The 23,483-nt window shown below is 39.7% G+C and overlaps 1 long non-coding RNA gene across 1 annotated transcript; it reads right to left on the bottom strand.

The window, feature by feature from the left end:
• Positions 1 to 3,474: 3,474 nt before the first annotated feature.
• On the bottom strand, positions 3,475 to 21,969 carry LOC118429600. Its single transcript, XR_004832750.1, has 8 exons — positions 21,848 to 21,969; positions 20,943 to 21,114; positions 13,548 to 13,674; positions 9,925 to 10,056; positions 5,695 to 5,782; positions 5,440 to 5,529; positions 4,663 to 4,734; positions 3,475 to 3,601 (listed from the first exon to the last, which is right to left on the bottom strand). It is a non-coding gene; the product is annotated as an uncharacterized LOC118429600 (long non-coding RNA).
• Positions 21,970 to 23,483: the final 1,514 nt, after the last annotated feature.

The following is a 23,483-nucleotide window of genomic DNA, read 5'->3' on the forward strand; positions in this document are numbered from 1 at the left end:
TACGTACAATGTAAGAAGGGCAGATACAAATTAGTCTTGATTACGTATACTAGTCACTGATACGAGGTCACATTGTGCAGAGTGAAATGTCCCCCATTGCATCAAATCTATTAGATTCAGAGCTAGATACAGCCGTGTTCATCAACATATGATAAACTAGAAAGGCCCACATTTGTTTGAGACCAAATACAGCATATTTCAGCCATACCATGCAACATTAAACTGTTGCAAATCACCCCTGCGCGAAAATGGAACATTTCAAGGGTAAATTCTCCCCAAAAGTGAACTAATATGTGAAGTTATTCCATGTCAAAAAGGAGCTTACCCAATATGCCCGGACCCTTCTGGAAGAATATGCTCTTCCACAGGAGCTCCTATGCATATCTAATTGGTTATTGGAATCGCCAGATCCTATTTTTTCGAAAGTGAAAGAAATCACCACACCTTCCATTCAGAAAATGTTCAACATGAAATTACATGAAGTCATTCAACATTTTCTAGCAAGGTAACTAGGTATAAGTACCGTTATAATCTCATTGTGATGCACATGGGTACAATTGCAGTTAACGTTTTCTTTATACAATCAGGGCATAACTTTTACTAATTATCAAGCAGGTGCAGGTACTGTGCTGTAGTATTGTTTGTTTTCTTCAAGCTGAAAACTTAAATCTTCTTCTAGTTTGTCTGAGCCATTACCGAATCGGAGACGTCTCAAATTTTTACAAGAATTTTACCATCCTGTTGCTTCATTTTTTTCTGAAAAATCCCAGGACCAACAACTTTACTTGATATGGCTCTTTATCTGTATATTTCTATATATTTCAATGGCAGTAAAGTATTTCTCTCTCTCTTCTTTTATGATTCTGTAAACCACTGTTAAACTGTTTTACTTTGTATGCAATCTGCCTTTAAGCATAATCTTGCCTTAGCGTAACAATGTCGTGCGCGTAGAGTGCGAGATCCGTAAGATAGGAGTGTCGACCTTGTTCGAGGTCAGTGGTCATACACTGGCACTAAGGGCATTTTATTGGATTGAAACTCTGTCAGTTTAAAGTTACTTGCCGTAGGGAACATACTCTGGGACGTAATCATGGTTTCTTTGTCGGTTGTGTTGTCTTCTGTTGTGTGTGACATTGTGACATTGTGTTCATATCGCATACAAAAACATCGACTTATACCAAAAACATACTTAAAATTAAAAGCTAACCTACCTTACCGCCAAATGTAAAACACAATTTTGCACGAATCAACAGCAAAATCAGCGTCTCGAAAGAACGAAACCAAATGAAAAATATTGAAAATTGCCAGGGATACCCCAAACAGTTGGTGCACGACGTCAGTTGTTGGCGTTACATCACACATTATAAAGTTTATTGCAAATTCTTGCAGCTGACATAAAAGATTCAAACAGTGTAAAAACAATTATATCACAAGTGTTTACTCTAGTCTAAGGCTAGAAAAAGCTAACTCTAGATCCTGTGCTAGTGGGTTCGACTCCTTTTTCGAGAAGACGAAAGATCCCACTTTTTCTATTATGTGTGGGGTTTGTGGTGTTAGAAGGAGGGCTGTTTTCTTTTTGTCGGAGAATGTGAGGAGGTCTGGGTGGAATTTGGTGGCCTCTTTTAACAGCTCTTTTCTTTCGTGATTATAAAAAGAGCAGTTTGACATAAAATGTGTTTTGTCTTCCACCACGTTTGACGTACATTGTTTGCACGTTCTATCACACACGGATAGCCTCTTGATCTTGTAATACGACATAATACGACTTGCATTATACAACACATAACCCACTCCATCTGCTTGGAGAAAAGCTAATTACCAACGGTACCACACGTATGTTAAACGTAAAATGTGATACCATATATATATATATATATATATATATATATATATATATATATATATTGGAAATTTGTTATATATATATATATAACAAATTTCCAGTACATACCAACACAACAGCAGCGTAACAGCACAAGCAAAAGATAACACATGTACACCAGGTCCCCAAACGCACAAGTAGATAAATAACAGTTAATTATCATATTCAAAATTGTCATAGATACCCCAAACAGTTGATCTACGACGTCGATTGTTCCAGAGTCACAGAGTCAAGCATCTGTTTAGGGATACCACTACCGCGACACATAACCCACTTTTTCTGCTTTGGGATAAGCTGATTACCAAACGCTGAAACCACATTGCCTGTTCCACAATATCGAAAATATGATTCCCGAGATTATTACATCGATTATAACAACAGCAACCGAGAAAAGAAGGTAATCATCGCGTAACTGAGTACTTTTTAATTAAGTTATATAGACATACAGGCCTACAACTGAGAACGCCTGCAAATGGGGTCAACGACCTTGAGGTCATTGACCCCTGGGCCATTGGAAAATGACCCAATTAATCCGCAAAAATCATTTTATAGTGGTTTATGACAGAAATCATGCATAGGTCATTTAAATTAATATCCAGTGCACCCCTGTACCAAAATTTAGGTTGTTTGGTCGTAAAAGGGTACAAGACTCCCAAGTGTCCCTTTTTGGGGAAAAAATGGCCAAAAAGTGCAAAATGAAGCATTTTGTTGTAATGTATGCCAAAAGTGCTATAGAATCTATATGGGCAAATGATCAAGGCACCCCTATGCCAAAATGGAGGTCATTTGGTCGTAAAACCAGGGTAGAGGAGCAAAAAGTGTCCTTATTTGGTAAAAAAAATGGCCAAAAAATTTAGCATTTTGTTGTACTGTATGCTAAAAGTGTTAATGAATCAATGTGCACATATGTTCAGGGCACTTCTGTACCCAATTTCAGATCATTTGATTTAAAAAACAGGGCATAAAAATGTCCTTTTTTTGTCAAAGAATTGCCAAAAAGTCGCAAACTTAAGCAGTTTGTTGCTCTTTGTGCCAAAACCGTTATTGGATCTGTATGGGCATACCATCAACGCACCTCTGTACCAAATTTAAGTTCATTCGGTTGTAATACCAGGGAAAATTCAGTCCAAAAAAACTCGATAAAACCAATTTAGAGGCAGATATGACAAAAAAATATTTAAACAAACGTCAAAGGGTATTAGCCCACTCTACCTTTGTGCCATTTCAAATTTCAAGTCATTCGGTCCAGGAACGACGGAGATAAATCAATCTGAAGATTTGACCGGAGAAAGAAAGAAGGAACATTACGAATAAAACATATATCACCATACCTGTGGTATGGTTGAAATATAATTACGGATATAATATTTTCAACCGTTCCGTACCGACGAAACGCGGAGTGAAAATAACTTTATTTCACCATACCATGGCTGAAATGTAATGAAACATCACCTTAGAGCAACATGGATGACGATAGACATCACAACTGATGAAGTTAAGAGGATTCCATAATATAAAAACCGTGAGTCCTTTATCTATCAAAATGCATGCCTACCTGCAACCATTCGCCGACGGTGTTTGGGGATCTGGGGATCCAACTGCGACCAGAACCGTGTAGCCGTGCGTGGTATGGCTGGTAGGTAGCACTGTAGATCGAGGATGCAGTAATGCTGCTATCAGGTATGGCACCAGATTGCATTCCGAGTGGATCATTGCAGACTGGAAGGGTGAAAAACTCAGATTTTACATAAAAAAAGCAAAGGTTGACAATTACGTGAAAACTGATCTTGGCATTTTACGGTCGCCAGGATGCTATCTTCTAAAGCATGTAGTAGCGAGCGTTTACTAAACCAAATGAAAGTCAGTCGGCTTTTTATGAAACGTTAAACCCAAGACTATTCAACACAAGCAAAACACGACAATCTGCCACGAGTATTTTCGAAACTGTGCCCATAACTAAGTAAATGATGTAAAAGTGAAAGGCCGCCATTTACTCGCGAGCAAATACAGTATATTTCAACCCATCTCCATCCCAATGCAAAAATGTGTTGTTAGATATCAACCTTTTGAAGAAATTGACCAATCCCAAAAATCATTCCCCTCGAAGATGGATTTTTCAAAGCCCCCTATACAAGAATGGAATTTTCCTAAACACCTCTTTCTATGCAAAATGGACTGTTCTATGTAAAGCATTTTCCATTCCTATCTAGAAATAGCCTGGGTACCATCCAGAAAGTACTTCCCTCTGGCGTTGATTATATACTATATGCAGTCGCTTCTCGCTTCGGCTTTTATTATACACTATATACAGTCGCTTCTCGCTCTGACATTTATTTTACACTATATACAGTCGCTTCTCTGTTGTTCCGTCTGGAATACTACAGCAGAACTTGTGTGTTTCTATATTAACACTGCATAACTCTAGATGGACCCTTTTGATATTTTGTAGGTTTCGGAAAATGAAGGTCCAATTCAATAATGGGTCTCCTAGCGGCTCCCTGAGGTAATACAGCAGAACTTCCAGTTTAAAGTCTCATTTTCTGGAAGTACTATGGCAATAATTTTTGAGTTGTGGATAAATCTTGCGGAAGGGAGTAAGTGTTGTGACTTTAGACCCCCTAGTGGCTATCAAATAAGACATGCATTCCACGAGGAAGCCACTAACACTGTATTTCGAAAACATAGAATAAACAAAAACCCAACAAGGCTTCACAAAAGCAAGCTGGGCAATTAAGAGTAAGTGATCACCAGTTTGATATCAAAATAGAATTCACACTCACCAGACTGTCGTTTTCCGTGCGGTATGGCCATGTCCTGATCACCACCATTATTGTTGTCACCCAACACCAGATCTGTGAATGATAGAACATCTAAAAGTTGTAGTGAAAAGTACAACTGTTACAGAATAGACCAAACTCTTAATCAGGTAACAAGCTCTACGCAAAATGATGCATGTCTAATCTACAACATAACTATGGTCAATCATAAGAACCTTTTGATGGCAAAAGATATAGCCTATTTTTAAATACGAGAAGTTATGCCAAATGCATTATTATAGTTTCATTTTTGTAAAATAAATTGAAACTTTATTTGCACAAAGGTAATAAGATTATAAATTCACTTATCCATACAAATTCGAACAACAAAATCAGACGTTCCATTGCGTGGACGATATGTGCCTTAAGCATTTTGCCTAATCACATCTTTGACCTTTGGGCCACGTTGCGACCCTATTCTCACTGATTTGCACCCAGAATTGTTTATAATTACATTCATGCATATCAGTTCACAATTCTCCATATTTGATTTTAAACTCATTTAATAAAAAAGTGTGTTACTACGAAGCAAGTTTTATTACTGTTTTTACGTTGTTTTGTCCAAAAGAATGCAAATGATATTTCACTTTCCATTCATACCTTTTCTTTGCCATATCTTTCAAGTTTGCCACAATTGATTTCGTGATATAAGATAATGGCATGGACAGCTTAATTTGTACTATCGAAAATCTGAGTATGCAACCATGTTTACCTCCAAAAACTAAAGGAAAAAAACTCTACCTTCAAGCTCTTTAAGCAGAAGTTCAGCTTCCTCAATTGCAGATGAAGCATCTTTATCCTTGAGTTGCTGTCCCTGCCATTCGCTCTTGGCTTATGATAGAAAATAGATTAAGATCAGATTTTGACTGACATTAAAACTACTCAAGTTATAACAATCTTGTCATTTGGTACAGGCTTATTGTAAAGTGAGACAAATGTTAAATCAAAATGTTAAATCCTCCTTTTTTCGTTCCCTTTATATCATGGAATGTTTACCTGGATACACGGCTCCAGCCAGGAGTGTCAGCGCCAGGACAAGCATGAAGTGACGGGTCATCTTCAACCTTAGTCCTGTTCAGTGCCTCTGTAGTCAAGAGAAAAATTCAGAGTTACATCGTGAGCTGTACCTTTGCAACATGTACATAACGTTTCTATGTTGCACACGAAATTAACGCTCTGCATATATTGTGCCTAGAGATGAATATGTGTAGTCAGTACTAGTCACACATACACACAGTTTCGCTTTTAAGTATAATTTATGCCAGGTGAAATTGTGGCTAAGTAATGTTAAAAGGCAGGTGTGAACGTATACAGCCATTGTAGTTAGAGGTCAAAAAGTGGGTGCGACAAGGAGGTGAGGCAGTTAGAAATGGTTTGTCCCAACCTGAACACTCCATCCTCCAAGAACAAAATGGACACATAAACAGTCCCTTCTGCAGGAAGAAATGGACTTTCCCCACCTGAATAGACCCTCCAGCATTAAGAAATGGTCTAGCCCCACCTGAACAACCCCTCCTTTAGCAACTTCTAAGTACTTGAGGCACACGTACACACATGGTGCCAGGGACGCTCGACCAAACAGAAAACATTTCACGTAATAAAGCTTGCCGTCCGTTTATTTTACTGCCTGCATAAATTCGTTATACCCGCCTCACATTATATACGATCTTCAGACGTACTTCGCGATCGCAGGAAGGTCGGCTGATTTTAAGATCTTAAGATGGTCTTGCGTATTTTTCGCCCAAAACCTGTACCCTCACATATAAGCGAGCCACGTGCGATCGACGGTGAATAAATTTATGATAATGAACCTCCCATGACCTCTTGCACGCGGACAAGGGAATACAAAACGTTCCTCAAAAAAGGCAAGAGATCAATAAATGTTGCTTATTTTGTTGTCGGAATCTTTTTAACCAATGAATGGAATGCGAGGGCATAATAGAAATGACACAAGAAAGGAAAGTGTGTCACAAAGCCAGCCTACATACTGCCAAAGGGGCCACAATGTTAGAATTACCCTTACATTCCCAGAAATTCAATATTTGTAAACAATCGGAAGTCGGGTGAACGTCGCCCGAATGTCGCCCGACTAACGGGCGTTCGCCATCCGATTTGCGTTCGATGATTAATACCTATGTCTGTGCTCGCCTATCGGTCTTCAGTCGTTGGATTGACGCAAGACTATTGACCGATACCCTTGCGAGGTACGCACGATTTGCACGCACGATCTGCGACTCGGTAACGAGCTCTGCGATCTCGAAGATCTCCTGCGACTTGTCGCTTATGTTAAGAACATGTTTCGCTGCACCGCGACCTTCGCAAGACTCCTGAAAATTGCCGGCGATCCCTAAAAATCGCAAGATGATCGTGAGAACACCGGACGTCTTACTCACGAAAATGTCATTTAGAGCTCGTAAACTAGTCTTCCGATCGAATCGCGCCTAATGTGAGGCGGGTATTATGGAGACTATCGTCAGAATTTGCATGATTAACATGTTGCTACATTTCACACTACTTAAGAAACATACTGTATTAATATCATTCACACTACTTAAGAAACATACTGTATTAATATCCAGTGTTACAAATTTTTGTAATTTTGAAATATATATGCAAATGAGGTAAGCATTTGCAAATAAATTCCACATCACATGGTAATCTTAAGAATAACAATTACATTTGACGAAAAGATTAAACACCTATCATTTAACAGTGAGGTTTTATTAGTATTGCCCCTTTATAAAGCTTAAAATGATATAGGTCAGATAATTTAAATTTAGCAGCTTTTTTAATAATTAACAGAGATGTTTTGTGACTTTACTGGAAACTGAGCAGACCATTGGTCACTCATTGTGATGTCAAAATTCAACGCGACCAGTAAATATGGAGGCAAAGGGCCTTTAGAATAGAACAGGCTAAACAAGGCAAAACAAACAGGTAATGCATGACAAAAATAGGAAGACGTCAAGTCATGGAACCATGAATATCTTGTTTGAAACTGTTGAAGACATGTGAGTCTGGAAAGCCTTTGGTTTGGGGCTCAAAGAAGTGGTGACCTTTACCACAGTGCTACAGACACATGACCTTCAAACCCGGACGTTTGGTTCTGGACCCTTGGTCACACACCGTCACATCACCTTCTTTTTGATGGAAGTAGGCATATTCCTACACTGTATAGGGTGCCCACTCGGAGTAATACATGAATGACACCTTTGGTTGAACTAACGCTGCATGTTTGTCGGGCGGGCACAAGACATGATGTATGGTATGTACGTGTGGCGGTGGCTCGCCCCGGCCTGTTGCTGGGCCCTCCATAAATCAACCGGTACAAGTACAATACTTGTGGGTGTAGACCTGGCCTGTTACCGATGTGGTTATACCCCTGTCACATTACGCGAAAACCGATTGGACGACGATTCTGCGAGCTCTAAATGACATTTTCTTGAGTAAGACGTCCGGTGTTCTCACGATCATCTCGGATTTGTCGGGATCGCCGGCGATTTTCAGGGGTCGTACGAAACATGTTCTTAACATAAGCGACAAGTCGCCGGTGATCTCTGAGTTCGCAGAGATCGTTACCAAGTCGCCTGCAGATCGTGCAGATCGTGCAAATCGGATTGCGAACGTCCGTCAGTCGGGTGACGTGCAAGAAATCACTCACCGGACGGATATACATACATACATGCGTGTGGTGCTCAATTATCGTGGTCTGGGAAACGGTAGGATCTATGAGTTTTATCGATTTATTGACTGCACAAAAAGTACAGCAACTTTCGAAAAGCAACCTGCAAAATGTGGGTGTGGTGGCTCGAAGTCTTGGCTTGTCCCAAGCACAGTTAAAAAATCAGTGGTAGACTAAAGGGGAAAATGGGAAACTGACCAGGCTTTTTCCTGGTGTGGTTAAAAAATCAGCGATGACTTGTAGGGAAAACGACGAAGACTGACAGGACTCGGTTTGTGATTATCCATGATGCCAGATCCCCGATGTCTATAACATCTACCGTGTTTTTTCAGGGCCTAACTCTGGGGAGCCTGTTGTTGACTTTCCCTGGGGGCATGTTGGCCATAGAGCCGAAGAGTTGTCTCGTGTAGACCCTCAGTCAGGCATCCAGACTAGATAACGACTTACTCGCCCCGACTTGTTGCTCGTCTGCATGCGTCTCTTCAAAAATTCATCGCGCGCGCGATCCATTTATATGTTACGGTAAAAAATTGGAAAATTAAAGTCCACCGCGCGCGACCCACGAAAAATCCACCGCACGCGCGCGATCCATTGTTATGTTTGATACGGTGAAAATTTAAAAAGGGGGCCCTGATGGACATTTTACGACCTAGCGCTGCCTTTGGCACTTTCGGGCATGATTCCTACGTGGTGACATGGACACCCTGCGACAGGAGTTAAAATCAATTCAGAGTTAGAATCAACTCTTTGAAATCTTTGAAATCTTTATTAACTCGGGAACAGGTGACAAATAGGCGCCGTGACCTGATCGTGAACACCACGAGAGGTACCCTAGCAGTATGCGGCTTTGGAGTCCGACGCGACCGGGGCTTAACCTACGATGGGCACCGGAGCATTCAGCGGGTGGCGACGGCCTACTCGCCACGGCGTGTTGCCGGCACATGCGATGCAGAAAGCTCCGTACAAGGATAGCGACTGACTGAACTCAGCCCCTTGCTGGTACGCGCCGCTAAGCTCACTTATTTACGGTTTGAGGATTCAGAATAAGTCAGCCCGCTCAATGCGAGGGGCGAGAAATCACTGGAGCGTTTTGCGCGCATGCGACATACGCGTAGTACGAATGGTGGTAATATGTGCGGTATGGGGCTATTTTTTCGACTGACGTGGTCTAGTCTTTAAGTAGCCGAAATCAAAGTGAATATGTGCGTTGCGGTTGACGCCAGCTCCAATACAATTGACATTGTCGTAGCCCCGGCGAGACAGACAAAAGCTCAATAAAAGAACGACCTTTTCTTTAGCTGAAACATTGACAATCACTAGTGATTATACATAGCATAATATTGATATGGACAAAATATACATCATATTTGTCGTCAGGGTACCGGTACTTTGTTCCGTGATCGCACCGGTAGCTGCTCTTTTACAATCCGTGAATACATTATCACAGAAGAACAACACGCCCCTAACTGGCCCTATTATTTGATTACAATTCGGTAATAAAGAATGTCTAGGTATAAAAATTAAGAGAAGTAAAATGTTCTCACCTTAACTTAGAGGAAGAAGGTTGGCTTGACTTGTCGGTGTGCCCGATCGATGATCGGATGGACTCGATGTTCTTAGAGGTGTGCCTTCTCCTCTCTCCACCAGAACTGCCTGCACACGGCCGGTAGCGTCCCCTGTTTATAGCAAATCAGAAGAATTACGATCAAAGTGGGCGGAGAAATCGCACTCCTGAAGACGTATCTTTCTCTGATTGGCTCCGGCAAAAAACTTTCTTTGCGCCGTCGGTGCATCCACCAATGCAGTTACCGGTAAGTCAGAAGCATTCCAAAGCATTGACCTGTGCACAATCAAGGTGTAGATAAGGTGTGAAGCTAGCCGGAGGAACTGATTAAATGATACCACCAGACACACCTGTGCAGAAAGTTCTAAAAATGTCTTTGATTGTTTGTTTGTATGTATGTTTGTTTGTTTGTCTTTGACAAAACTGAAGACCATTGTCGAGAAACTCTAATTAAAAACTCTTTTGATCATTCTGTTAACTCAGAATATGCATTTGGTAGACCCGTAGCCCCATATACATGTACATTTCACTACTAGCGTCGTAAACATTCTTTGTACCTTCTTTCCTTTGTTCTTCTTAAGATCACAGACAGGATGGCGCGATTCATACTCCATTACGTCCAATTACTGATAGAATTACAGTTCACCACTTTTCTATTGCCGGGTCATCTCTGTTAAGCTATTTACGACTTCGGTGCTAAGATCAGAAATTTGTAATTTAAATGACCTTGGAAAGATCTGGAATACTTTTTTAGTACTGAATTTAAACAAATATCAATTACTATTCTGTGTGTATGAAAGTGGTAAACACAAACCGATGTAGTTAGTTCAATTGGCATTTGTTAGACCACTACGAAACCATGACTTTCCCGTTAACGCGTTGTGTTATTTGTGTATTTCGGGCACATAGGGAGAGGCAACCGTCCTTGAAATTTGCATCGTAATTAATAACAATCATCAATATCTGTACTTTTGGTGGTAACCTGCGAGCTCAGAGATTTCGTTGTATGTACGTATTTACGCTCACGCCCCTTATAATTAATAGTGGTCACGTACTTTTACTGGTGACGCCGTACATAAACTGATCTATTGTCTAGATGCTCCTTTTGTTCTTAATGTCACGGAGAGGATGGCGCGTTTATAGTCAATTATGTACAATTATCGATTGCAATCAGTTCAACGATTTTCTATCGCCAGGTCATCTCTGCTGAGCTTGGCGCTAGCAACATCAGTAGTCTGTCAAGTGAAATGACCCTTGAATGACCTGGAATACCTCTGTCTAGTACTGAATTTAAACCAATATCACACTTTTTATGATTTTGTTTGTATGAAGATGGTGAAAACAAACCAGTCAGGAGGATTCAGACAGTGAATCGTTAGTTTTGACAAAGCCACCAACTAAATATTCATATCATGACACTCTCAATATCACAGTCATAACTTTGGAATTTCATCCTTTAGGCAATCTTTCACATGCTCACACACTAGGCGACAACACGATTTTTATTGATGCCACTTAATCAAACGTTAAACTTTCATCTGAAGCTTTACTTTCTACTTCTTTGGTCTCTGTGACGAAAAAATTCCTCGAAACTCTAATGAAGTAGTGACGTTACAGTAAACACGACTCTCGTCAGAAAAGGGACAATCTCAATTATGATCCAAGGATCAAAGGCAAAGCCAGTTAAAAATCCCACGTATATCTAACCTACCCTGACCAGCAAAGCGTTGGAAACAATGATAAAATAAAAAAATAAATGAATGAATGAGTTAAGAACTTTGTTGGAACAGTTCCTCTTGTAAGGTTATGTGCAAAACATCAAGGACTGAAAACCATTACAGAAAATAATAATCATAATAGTCTTTGTGCTCAGAACAAGTTTCATTACTGGGACCGTATTGTTTTATCACGTGAAAGACTTGGGCCCTTCGCCCCGGTCGGAGCATAGGCCACCGATGATAGCCCTCCACTGTACCCGCCTCTGGGCCTTCTTCCTCAGATCCTGCCAGTTGTTCTAAATACTCTTCGTCTCCTCCTCCGTATCCCTTCTCCAACTGTTCTTGGGCCTTCCCCTCTTCCTTTTGCCCTGTGGGTTCCAAGTCAGAGCCTGGTGTGTGATGCTGAATGGTGGCTTCCAGAGGGTGTGGCCTATCCAGGACCACTTTCTCTTGAGGATCTGACTGACCACTGGTTTTTGTCCTGTTCTGTCCCACAGCTGAGCTGTCCCACATGTGTTGCTGATCCTGTCTGACCACTTGATTGCAAAGATTCTTCTCAGACAGGTGTTAATGAAGGTTTGTATCCTGTGCTGCGTTGCTTTTGTTGTTCTCCAGGTCTCGGATCCATAGAGTAGTACTGACTTGACGTTGGAGTAAAAGATGCGGAGTTTGATGGCTACCCGTATCACCCTGGAGGCCCAGACGTTCTTCAGCATGATGAAAGCTGCCCTCGCTTTACCTATCCTGGCGGTAACATCCCTGTCTGTACTCCCTGACGGTCTACCACAATTCCCAGTTTTGTCCTGCATCTGCTTTTGGTTGTGTGAGAGAAGTGCCAGGTCATCGGCAAAATCTAAATCTTCGTTGTGTTGTGTCCATAATGTCCATTGGATCCCAGTTCTCTCCCCTCTTGTAGTTGTCCTCATGATCCAGTCTATTACCAGGAGAAAAAGAAATGGCGATATTAGGCAACCCTGTCGTACTCCTGTCTTCACCTCAACGCTCTCTGTTAGCTGTCCTGCGTGGGGTACTCTGCACTTAATGTCCTTGTATGTGTTGCTGATTAGGGATATAAACTTCTGTGGTATCACGAAGTGTCCTAGTATCTTCCATAAGGTGGCCCTGTCTATGCTGTCAAAAGCATTCTCATAATCTATGAAATTGATGTACAGAGGAGAGTTACATTCCAACGACTGTTCTATTATGATGCGTAAGATGACAATCTGATCGACACAGGACCTGTTCTTGCGGAAGCCTGCCTGCTCATCTCGCAGCTTCGCATCCACTGCATCCCTCATCCTCCACTCTGAGAATTCTGTTGAAGATTTTGCCGGCTGTCGATAGCAGCACGATCCCCATATAGTTGTTACAATTACTTAGATCTCCCTTCTTTGACAGTTTGACAAGGATGCCCTCTCTCCACTCAGAGGGAGCTTGCTCCTCTTCCCAGATCCTATTAAAAAGACTGGTGGCTCTTTTACAGGTAGGGTAGTTGACCCTACGCCAACCCTTTTTAACCTCTTGGGTGAGGGGCAAGGTCCATCCTTTAGTGACTACCCAAGCTCCACCCCCTCATTCGAGGTTACAGAGTAGGAATGTGGCACCTACCCCAGAACTAGGAGATTAGTACATTCGGGCTCTCACACCACGGCAAGGCGGATGGACCGGGAGCTGATGTTAGGGCATCCCCTTGAGAGTGAAAGACTTAGAAATGTTAAATATTTTATTTTAGAACGTTTTAGAAGTGGTTATTGGTTTGATTTGGTTTACTTGGTTAGGTTGAAACAGATCTTAGTAAGTGACTGATATGTCACTGTTCTTCCTGGAGTCCGGTTGATTTGTAGAGAATGATTTGTTATTGATGCTTGGGTCTTCAGAAACATACCTCCAAACATTAATGACGGTCTCACGTAGAGTGGCCCACTGTGCATGTCTTGGCAGGCTCTTGATTCTGGAAACAGACCTCGATCATCTATGGTGTATAAACTGTTGTCATCTGATGTCGTCTCGACCTGGTAACAAAGAAAACCATTACAGAGACTGCTGTCATGTGACTTTCTCCATCTTATCATAGATTGTTGAATGGCATTAACTGTATGCAAGACTTACCATTGCCAAAGATTGTGATTGAAGACTTTGCCAAACATTTGTGAGTTTAAGGCAAACCTCTGTTAGACCAGTATGAAACTATGACTATTTTATTGCTTCCCTATTTCATTCAGGGAAATATCTGTTGAAATTGTTATTGTAAGTCATCAACATTAACTATCTTCGAAAGTTTTCCTTCAAATTATCATTTCATTTTCGCTTTATTTGTATTTCTATAAAAACATAAGCTATGAAATAGTATTACTAAGCGAGTTAACAATTAGTCCATTGGCATTTAAATGTCGTGAGCTTCATCAGACTTCGTGTTTCAAGAGAGAGCTTGTTCCATTTGATTGTACCAAGAGGCTACCATGAAATGTTTTATTTTTTTGCATATTATGTTCAGTTCCATAACCACCCGTCGCATTTCAGAAGCTGTGGGTGCATCTTCAAATCAGAACTAGCTGGTTTTAGAAAAGACTACTCGTGTACTGATTATATATTTGTGTTAATACAGAAACTAGACTAAACACAGCATTGTAGCAGCTCATTTTACATGATTTTCGTTGATTTCGAGAAAGATTTTGATAGTCTGTTCGCTCACTCTGGAAGATCCTCAAACATTTGGTATCCCTACCTAAATTGTAAAAAAAACATTAGATTCGTGTATGATCATTTTGAATGCAAGGTCGATCAATAAATACATTGACGGACCCTTTGAAACTACAAACCGGGTTCAAACAAGGATATATTTCCAGTAACATTGTATCCATTAAAGTTTCCCTGTCACATACGAGAAAATAAAAGACATACAGGAACGATCACATAATCCTAGAAGATATCAACTGTGCAGATGACCTCGCTCTACTCCTAACCAGATAAGGTGGTGCACAAGAGAAAACAGAAAGCCTCAAAATGATACCCAACACACCGGACCTCTTGTCCAAAATAAAGAGGGCAAAAGACTCAAGTACTATGGGAGAGTACTGCAAACAACACCCCCCTCATGATAAATGGAAAACCAATGAAACCACTGGCGTTTTAGTTAGGTTACCCTACCAAATATGGATATAAGTCTCTGCTTTGAAATGCACTTTCAGTTAGATGATATAGGAATAGAGTATGACACTTAGTGATTTATTGTGATGTATATCAGTCTACCAACAGTCTGTTCCATTTAGTGCTATATTCTGAGTTAGTTTCTAGTAGATGTATGGTCCAGTATACTGGTAGTTTGTTAGTTCATCTGAATGTGTTCAATACACACTTGTTAGATCACTACGAAACTATGACATTCCCGTTCTGATGTACGTGGTGCTGGTAGGGAGAGGCAAACGTCGTTGCATCGTAAGTAACAAACATCACCAACACCTGAACACTTTTTACACTTGGAGGTTTCCCTGCAAGATAGTCTCCTTAGACTTTTCATTGTATGCACGTATTTACGTCCATGCCCCTTATGATTAATAAAAGTCACGTACTTTTCACTGGTGACGCCGTACATAAACTGATCTATTGTTCAGATGCTCCCTTTGTTCTTAATGTCACTAAGAGGATGGCGCGTTTATAGTTCAATTATCAATTGCAATCAGTTCAACAATTTTGTATCGCCAGGTCATCTCTGTTCAGCTCGGCACTACTGACATTAGGAGTCTGTCAAGCGAAATGACCCTTGAATGATCTGGAATTCCTCTGTCTAGTACTGAATTTAAACCAATGTAGTTACACTTTTTATCATTTTCTTTGTATGGAAATTGTCAAAACAAACCAACGTACGGAGGAATCAGCTAGTGAATTGTTAGTTTGACAAAGCCGAAAACTAAATATTCATATCATCATACTCTGAATATCAGTCATAACTTTGGAATCTCATCCTTCAGGCAATCTCTCGCATGCCCACACACTAGGCGAAAACCCGACTTTTACTGGTGCCACTTAAACGTGCTGTTATGGGGAGGTTAAACTCACATCTGAAGCTTTACTTTCTACTTCTTTAGTTTCTGTGATGAAAAATTCCTCTAGATCCTTCTGCGAAAGTGACGTTACATTAAATACGACGCTCGTCAGGAAAGAGACAATCTCAATTACTGTCCCAGGATCAAAGGCAAAGCCGCGCATTATTCCAGTTCAGAAATTCCTCGTATACCTAACTCTCCAAGCAGAGGTTAGGCTTCGGCTGTTTTTTAAACGTTTTTTTTAGTCGTTTTTATCGGGCTTTCTATTTTGTATTTGATCTTGTTTTGTCAAAACCTAAGTTTATAAGGTTTACAGTAGTATACCTAACCTACCTTGAACTGTAAAGTATTGGTAACAATGACAAAATCATAAATAAATGAATTGGAACCATTCCTCCAGTAGGTTTATGTACAGAAAATCAAGGGCTAGAAACCATTACAGTAAAGGGATAGTCATAGCAGGATTTGTGCCCAGAACAAGGTTATTACCTGAATCGTAGTGTTTTGTCACGCGAAATACGTTATTATGTTCATTATTTTGTTTACCGAACGTTTTAGAAGTGTTTACTGGTGCTTGGTTCTTCAGAAACATACCTTTGAACATTTTTGACGGTCCCTAGTAAACTGTCAACTGATGTCGTCTCAATCTGGTAACAAAGGAAACCGTTACAGACTGTTGTTATGTGACTTTCTCTTTCTTATCATAGACGGTTAAATGGTGTCAACTGTATCCAAGACGTACGACCATCAAAGATTGTGGATGAAGACTTTACCCATCATCTATTAGTTCAAGGCAAGCCTCTGTTAGATCAGTATCAGACTATGACTCTCTAATTGCTTCACATGTTCGTTTATGGAAATATATATATATATATATATATTGAAATTGTTATTGTAAGTCATCAACATAACTATCTTCGAACGTTTTCTCTCTAATTTTCATCACCACTTTATTTGTTTGACCAGGAGTGTACCAGGTCGAAGCTAGACCTGCTTTTCAGGCAGTCTTAGACAAACATTTTAAAAACAACCTGCTTTTCAGGCAGTCTTAGACAAACATTTTAAAAACAGCAACAATACAGTAACGACACATTTCTGTAATATAAACTATGAAATAAGTTAACTACAAGTCAATTGGCATTTAAATGTCTTGATCTTCATGAGACTTCGTGTTTCAAGAGAGAGCTTGTTTCATTTGATTGTACCAAGAGGCAACCCAGAGATTGTACCATAAAATGTTTCATTTTTTTGCACATTATGTTCAGTTGCATTACCATCCGTCGCATTTCAGAAGCTGTGGGTGCATCTTCAAATCAGAACTAGCTGGTTTTAGAAAATGCTACTCGTGTACTGATTATATATTTGTGTTAATACAGAAACTAGACTAAACTCAGCATTGTAGCAGCTCATTTTACATGATTTTCGTTGATTTCGAGAAAGATTTTGATAGTCTGTACCAATCCTTGCTCACTCTGGAAGATCCTCAAACATTTGGTATTCCTACATAAACATTAAATTCGTGTATGATCATTTTGAATGCAAGATCGATCAAGAAATACATTGACGGACCCTTTAAAACTACAAACCGGGTTCAAACAAGGATATATTGCCAGTAACATTGTATCAATTTAAGTTTCCCTGTCACATACGAAAAAATAAAAGACATACAGGAACGATCACATAATCCTAGAAGATATCGACTGTGCAGACGACCTCGCTCTACTCTTAATAGGGGGGGACACTATTTTGCAAAAATGCAGTTTTTGATGAAATACACCCCTAGAAATATGGAGACGGTCCATCTGAATATGAAAATGCAAAATTTTTGTAAATCTTTGATTGCTAACCCCCCTGTACATGCCCCCTGAAGTTTTTAAGTTGACAATGTACTAAACTAGTATAACGCTATACTACCAAACACGCTTAATGCCTTATTAATTGTACTTTGGCATCCTTGGCAGAATATTTGACTTCAGGAGAGATCATTGTGGATATCTGAACCTCCAAATGTATTTCCCATGCAAATATGGACTATTCCAAATCAGCCCCATGGCAAAAATGGACTGATCCAAACTCAAAATTGGACGAAACGGGCTACAGGTATATTATAGTATAGTCTGTAGTCATTTCTACCAATTTTTACACTCAATCTCACAGAGGCAGTTAGCCTTGTAGGATTTTAAAACGCCCGTGGTACTCAAATACTCTGCAAAGCAGATTTCTTTGTATCCAAACGGACCATTGTTTTGAGTATCACAAGTTTTCACATACTGAATCAGGTCCCGGTTCAGGTCCGGACCTCTGGACCTGAGACCTGCATGAACCTGAATTTCCTGTACCGTTTACCCACCCCTATTAGGCACCTCTGTAGTTACATATAACTTATGCTTTATCCTAACAAGAAATAAATAATTATGCATGTAGGTGGGGGAAAGTTGTGTTCCAACTGAAAAATTTCAGGTTGCGCACTACCTGGATTTAAAATTACGACTTACGTTGCGCCAACCAAAATGCATTTTCAAGTATGCAAGTGGGTATTTCGAGCACTGTTGCTGCAGGTAAAGGATGCAGCCTTCGGGTTTATCTCTAAGGAGATGTTCCAACAGACAAAGAAAGAAGAAGTCTGTAGTGCCATTGTACAAGTGTTAACCACAATTACCAATCTAAAGTTACAAGGGTACTGAAAAAGAGAAGAGAACCTGGATCGTTCAGACAGTACAGTAGAGAAGTCAGGACAGGAGGCAGGATACCAGAGATTCTGATAGCTTGGAAGAGAAATGAAGAGGAGCTTAAGAAGCAAGGACTCATTGAGAAAGAGATTGCAAACATTGCTATTGATTGGAAGAGAGACAAATACTTACTAGTACAAACCCTGAAAACCCAAGATGGCTATTTCACATCAGCAGCAGAAGTTGATATGTAAGTTTAAAGCTGGCACAACTCAAAAACACAGCCCTGTCACTACCCATAACCACAAAAACTCAATCTGCGGTCAACCTAAAATTGTACTTGAACAATGTTACACGCCATTGACACCATCGATGAGTGTAAATTTGACTATGGTTCTTTTGATTCTGTTGTAATTAGATGTACCAATAAAACATTGTTGAAATTCAGTATCGCAGGCATCTTGCTTACAATGAGAGATATCAGGGCTCAAAATACTACCTGCTTAATATGCAGGTTAGTGCAGGTAAAATTGGAGCTGTGCAGGTATTTTTGATGTCTACCTGCACCTACCCTGCACTGGTCCCAAATACTAGGCTTTATACATAAACGTCATATGATGTAGGTGTACTGGGATTGTTATTAGCTGCATTGAATGTTACCACTACCACCTATGTCAAGTAATATTCTGCAGAAAAGAAAAAATAGCAATGGTTCCTGAACAATTTTAGTATGAACTATACTTCCAAAATTCAGAGTGGTACAGGTAAAAATTGTCTGGTGCAGGCTATTTTCAATGTTAGCTGCACCAGTGCAGGTATGCAGAAAAAGTATTTCAAGCCTTGGATATAGTATGTACATGTACAAGAGAACCTAGTAGTAGAGACAAAAGTCAACTGTTGCTTTTCTGTCCATACTTGACGAGATATATACAAAAACACTGGTTTTAAGCTTGGTAAAAAAAACTGTGTTTTTGTAACCTTGAAACAATTGAAGTTGCCCAATTCCTTGGCATCGAGTTTCTTAGAATTTTACCACTATTCTTGTGAAACTGAAGACACTCTGTAGTTGATTTGGGTACTCTTTATTATTCTGAGCACTTTTCGAATTACAGCCCTACCGTGACTTCCCTGTTTTTGGCCAAATAATGGAAATTCGCCCCAATACTTGCTGCCCTGTTGCCATGGCAACCAATAATATTAAGCCAAAAGCTGAATGCAAAGTCGATCATAACAATACATTGACGGACACTTTGAAAGTACATACCAGCGTCAAACAAGGATATATTGTCCTTAACATTGTATACATTAAAGTTTCAATAAAGTTTTTCTGTCACGTAATACAAAATAAAACTTTAAAAAACATCACCGATTCCTGGATAGTTTTGTACATTTTGAGGTATCCCCGCAAGCTCAGACTTTTCATTGTATGCATGTATTTACGTTCATGCCCCTTATGATTAACAGTAGTCACGTACTTTTCACTGGTGACGCCGTACATAAACTGATCTATTGTTCAGGTGCTCCTTTTGTTCTTAATGTCACCGACAGGATGGTGCGGTTATAGTTCATTACGTCCAATTATCAATTGCAATCAGTTCAACGCTTCTCTATGGCCACGACATCTCTGTTCAGCTCAGTGCTACTGACATTAGGAGTCTGTCAAGCGAAATGACCCTTGAATGATCTGAAATACCTCTGTGTAGTACTGAATTTAAACCAAAGTAGTTACACTTTTTATTATTATCTTTGTATGGAAATTGTCAAAACAAATCAATGTAAGGAGGAATCAGCTAGTGAATTGTTAGTTTGACAAAGCCGCAGACTAAATATTCATATTGTCATACTCTGAATATCAGTCATAACTTTGGAATCTCATCCTTCAGGCAATCTTTCGCATGCGCACACACTAGGCGTAAACCCGACTTTTACTGGTGCCACTTAAACGTGTTGTTATGAGGAGGTTAAAGTCACATCTGAAGCTTTACTTTCTACTTCGTTTGTCTCTGTGACGAATAATTCCTTGAGACTTTAATGCGATAGCGATGTTACATTAAACACGACGCTCATCAGGAAAGGGACAATCTCAATTACTATCCCAGGATCAAAGGCAAAGCCGCGCATTATTCCAGTTCAGAAATTCCGCGTATACCTTACTCTCCAAGCAGAGGTTAGGCTCCGGCTGTTTTTAAACGTTTTTTTAGTCGTTTTATGGGACTTTTTATTTTGTATTTTATCTTGTTTTGTCAAAACCTAAGGTTAATAAGGTCTACAGTAGTATACCTAACCTACCTTGAACTGCAAAGTATTGGTAACAATGCTAAAATGAATAATACATGAACGAGTTAAGACATTTGTTGGGACCGTTCCTGCTGTACTTTTATGTACGGAACATCAAGGGCTAGAACCTTTACAGTAAAGTAATAGTCGTAGCAGTCTTTGTGCTCAGAAGAAATTTTATTAGCTGAATCGTATTGTTCTGTCACGTCTAAGACCATATCGTTCATTTGTTTACCACCCGAATGTTTTTACTTTTTGTATTTATTGGTGCTTGGTTCCTCAGAAACATACCTTTAAACATTATTGATAGTGTCCCATGGAGTCGTCCACTGCACATGTCATGGCTGTTCCTTGATGTTGAATCCTCAGGACCACATTATTCTCCAGACCCAGAAGTGATGGCAAACTGTTTGCTGCTACTTCATCCTTAGTGTAGACATTTGTCATCTGTTGTTTTCTCGACCTGGTAACAAATAAAAGCTTGAAACCTTAGGATTTTTTAAAGCGAAATGACCCTTGAATGATATCTGGAATACATCTGTCTAGTATTGATTTAAACCGATATAAAATTTATGATGATTCTGTTTGTATGAAATTGGTCAACAAAAACCAATGTCAAGAGAAAGCAATAAGAGTAGAATCATTGTACAGCATTTTGGAAACTCCAGTATAGAGGTAGGTCTTCTTAATCTTATCAACATGCCAAGACGCCGAGTCATCTTACTGCACAATGTATCAATATGCTCTGCATAACATAGATTTGCACGGAGTTATCACTTTCGACAGCTTTTGTCCAATCGTGATTGTCAGGTTTGGAGGAGACATAACCGTTATATTAGTACCCGATAGAATCCATTGGATTTTAGTGGTTTTCAGTTTAGTTAGCACATTTGTTTGAACCATTCCTCCTGTAAGGGTATGTGCAGGACATCATGGGCCAGAAAGTTTTACATAAAAGGAAAAGTGATCTTTGTGCTCAGAACAAGTATTATTACCTGGATCATATTGTTTTGTCTCGTGAAAGACTTTATTATGTTCATTATTTGGTTAACCAAATTTTTTTCAGAAGTGGTTATTGGTTTGGTTTGGTTTGATACAGATCTCCGTTTATGATTAACATGTCATTATTCTTCCTGTTGTACGGGTCATTTGAAGAGAATAATTTGTTATTGGTACTTGGTTCTTCGGAAACATACCTCTAAAAATTATTGGCGCTCCATCGTTAAGTGGTCCACTGTGCATGACAGGTTCTTGATTCTGGATACAGACCTCGATCATCTATGGTGTAGACTGTTATCAACTGATGTCGTCTCGACCTGGTAACAAAGGAAACCGTTATAGACTGTTGTTATGTGACTTTCTCCTTCATATTATGGATGGTTGGATGATGTCAACTGTATCCAAGACTTACGACTGCCAAAAATGATGGTTGACGACTTTTCCCATCATCTGTGAGTTTAAGGCAAACCTCTATTAGACCAGTATCAGACTATGACTTTCTAATTGTTTCAGTTGTTCGAATACGGAAATATACATTGAAATCGTTATTGTTAGTTACAACATTAAATATCTTCGAACGTTTTCCATCGAGTTTTCATTTCACTTGTTTGTTCAACTAGGAGTGTACACTGAGGGCGAGCTCAATATACCAGTATACCAGCAGTTAGTTAGTTAGTTCATCTGAGTTCAATGAACATTTAAGACCACAACGAAACTATGACTTTCCCGTTGTGTTATTTGGGTATTTAGGGCCGATAAGGAACAGGAAACGTCATTGAAATACCAGGATACTTTTGTACATTTGGAGGTTACCCTAGAAGTTCAGATTTTTCATTGTATGCTCATACTCTCGTTCATGCCCCTTATGATTGATAGTAGTCACGTAATTTTCACTGGTGACGCCGTACATAAACGGACCTATTGTTCAGGTGCTCCCCTTGTTCTTAATGTCACCGAGAGGATGTTGTGTTTATAGTTAATTGCGTACAATTATTGATTTCAATCAGTTCAACAATTTTCTATGGCCATGACATCTCTGTTCTGAGCTCGGCGCTAGCGACATTAGGAGTCTGTCATGCGAAATGACCCTTGAATGATCTGAAATACCTCTGTCTAGTACTGAATTTAAACCAATGTTACACTTTTTATCACTTTCTTTTTATGAAAATGATCAAAACAAACCAATGTAAGGAGGAATCAGCTAGTGTATTGTTAGTTTGACAAAGCCGCAAACTAAATATTCATATTGTCATACTCTGAATATCAGTCATAACTTTGGAATCTCATCCTTCAGGCAATCTCTCGCATGCGCACACACTAGGCGTAAACCCTACTTTTACTGGTTATGGATAGGTTAAACTCTCTTCTGAAGCTTTAATTTCTACTTCTTTAGTTTCTGTGATGAAAAATTCCTCTAGACCCTTCTGCGAAGTGACGTCACATTAAATACGACGCTCGTCAGGAAAGGGAACAATCTCAATTACTATCCCAGGATCAAAGGCAAAGCCGCGCATTATTCCAGTTCAGAAATTCCGCGTATACCTTACTCTCCAAGCAAAGGTTAGGCTCCGGCTGTTTTTTTAACGTTTTTTTAGTCGTTTTTATCGGACTTTCTATTTTGTATTTTATCTTGTTTTGTCAAAACCTAAGGTTTATAAGGTTTGCCGTAGTATACCAAACCTACCTTGAACTGCAAAGTAATAATGCTAAAATGAATAATACATAAACGAGTTAAGACATTTGTTGGGACCGTTCCTGCTGTACGTTTATGTACGGAACATCAAGGGCTAGAACCTTTACAGTAAAGTAATAGTCGTAGCAGTCTTTGTGCTC

This window comes from Branchiostoma floridae, chromosome 13 (genome assembly GCF_000003815.2).
Source record: "Branchiostoma floridae strain S238N-H82 chromosome 13, Bfl_VNyyK, whole genome shotgun sequence".
Taxonomy (NCBI): domain Eukaryota; kingdom Metazoa; phylum Chordata; class Leptocardii; order Amphioxiformes; family Branchiostomatidae; genus Branchiostoma; species Branchiostoma floridae.